Raw genomic sequence first — 2,411 nt, 5'->3', positions numbered from 1 at the left:
TAAACTGTTGTCAGTCATGTTGTCATTTAAAATCCGGACATCATTGGTAATGTTATTGTTTTAGTGATTATGCAAACAAAAAAGTCATTTTATTTGTTGTTTGTTGATTTTAAATATAAAACTTGGTGAAGTGATTTATGTGTCGGTACTTTTTCAACATCTCCAGCACATTTGAACAATACCGTGATAATACTGATAACCGTGATAATTTTGGTCACTATAATCGTGATAAGACATTTTCATACCATTACATCCCTAAAAGAAAGAAACAAATGATCAAAAATTCCCTTCTGTAGTGCAGAAGAACACTTGTTGCCACTGAATATCACCAAATGTGTGTCACTGATGCAGTCCATGCATGTCTATGATGTGACCAACTTCAACTAATGAGAGCACATGAAACCATTCCAGTTATATTTACCCTTATAAAATTTGCCATAGTATCCGTGATACTATAAACGTAGGCCTTTTGTTCCATCAATAATTGTAAGCAGCTTTCAGAATGTTTTTTGTTTATATTTTATTTTTAATTAACATATATTTATATATTTACTTAATTTTTTTGTTTGTTTTGTTTTTTACGTCTGAGGTGGCTAAAACCTAACCACCACTGAATAACAAAGTAAATATATAAGGCAATATATTGTCAAAAATATTATTTACTGTGACCGAATTTTTACAGTGCAACAATAAATCCATACAAGCAGCCTACCATTTTTTGGTGGTTACCATGGTGACTTTTATGATGGTCAAGCCGTCCCTTACCAGTTTTAATCAAGTAATTCATACTGTAAATCTTCAGACATGCATTTAACAGAACAGAGCGCTATCATTGCGGGTAAAGTTGTGCTAACTCGTCAGATTAACAAAAGATAATTATGAATCAAGATACAATATAGTCTATCCATTATTTAATTCAGTCAACTTACTGGGTGATGCTGAGTGCCTTCACCTTCGCACGTCAGATGAACAGATGATGTTTGCGATGTATTTCCTCAAGTTTAAATCAGATGCACTTTCATGAAGATGTGCTTTAATATGAGCAGAACCGCAGAGGAACTGAAGCGAGATGAACTGAGATGAACAGTAAATATCGAGGCGATGTCAGTCAGTATGCAGATTGTCAGAAGTCGCCAAAGTTATTTCTGCTGATGGTCATATATCATCTGCTCGAGCTGTTAGTTTGGACATCCATAGAGAACTTCCATCCCATCAGCTCTTTTCCCCGCACCTGCAGGAGAACTGGACTGCTCTGCTGCGCTCCCTCAGGAAAGTGAAGCGCCTCACGCGTGATTCATGAATCAGATGATAGATGGAGAGTTCAGTCTCACCACACATGCGGTTACAGAGCCTTGTTCAGATCGGCACACACTACCATATTACTCCTAATAGGAATGCAGTTTACAGTATTGGTGTCCGATTCGCAAACGAATGAGCTTTTGAACCGTTTTTTCAGTGATTTGGTCGAACCGATTCGCACAGCATTTGTGAATGACTCGACAGTTGAGTAACACTATAAGACGCTGGATTCGTTAAGACAATAACGTAATCGGAAACAAAGTGATTAACAGTTGTGTTTGATTAAAACTTGTACTGCAATATGACACGTTGAATTACTTCTAGCAACTCTTCGTCAAACGATTCAGTGAATCGGCTCATTTAAACAGACCGCCCGAACGAACCGATTCATTAGCCCTCGGTGCTCGTGCTTGAGTGTGGATTGTGTTGCGTTCGTTCTTCAGCCCTGAGCCACTGAGTCCGTTTAACTTTTCTTTTCTTTTTTTTTTAAAGCTGAATTATTTTTATACACACAACAATTAGTCCCGGTCCTTATATCTGTTCTGAACATGCTGAAATAAGATATTGTATCTTATATTTATAGAATCAGTGTTAACAGAAATAATGTTGCAGCACTTTCTGATAGCATGCGTGTCACTGTTGGCGCCTCCCTGTGGTGATATGAATAAAATGTTGTTATATTAGGATCAGTCATTTAAATGTAAAAAAAAACAACACTGATATAGATATCTAATACATTAAGATTAATAATAAATTCTGAAGGTAATGGTTAAAGAAATAAGAAAAGAAACAACAACAACAACAACACAGATATTAAATTGCATTGAAAACATAGATAATAAATAACTATTTTATTTTATGATTATAATAATTTCATTTATAACAACACAGCAACATTCAGTTTTTATTGGTCATTACGTTTGGGTTGGCACATTCCTGTTCTTGTAAGACATGATGGCCAATCAAAAAGAAATAAAGAAATAACAATAAGACATAATGTTTTATTATATAATGTTATATAATATAATGTTAAACAAATTTGATGAACAAAAATTCATGTTCACAAAAACCAATTCATGCAAGCATAAAATAATACTTCCACAACATATGTT

The 2,411-nt window shown here is 34.6% G+C and overlaps 1 protein-coding gene across 1 annotated transcript in view; it reads right to left on the bottom strand.

Annotated features, from left to right (window-relative positions):
* Positions 1-1,236, bottom strand: part of LOC107749709 (X-linked interleukin-1 receptor accessory protein-like 2) — a 211,042-nt gene extending 209,806 nt beyond the window's left edge. The window contains exon 1 of the mRNA XM_016564852.1: positions 930-1,236. The gene's annotated coding sequence lies outside the window, so the exon portion shown is untranslated. The remainder of the gene's footprint in view (positions 1-929) is intronic.
* Between the last annotated feature and the right edge of the window lie 1,175 nt (positions 1,237-2,411).

The sequence above is a fragment of the Sinocyclocheilus rhinocerous genome, unplaced genomic scaffold (genome assembly GCF_001515625.1).
Source record: "Sinocyclocheilus rhinocerous isolate Xijiao unplaced genomic scaffold, SAMN03320098_v1.1 scaffold2938, whole genome shotgun sequence".
Lineage (NCBI taxonomy): Eukaryota > Metazoa > Chordata > Actinopteri > Cypriniformes > Cyprinidae > Sinocyclocheilus > Sinocyclocheilus rhinocerous.
The sequence above is the reverse complement of the archived record's forward strand: the minus strand, read 5'-3'. Positions and strand labels throughout refer to the sequence as shown.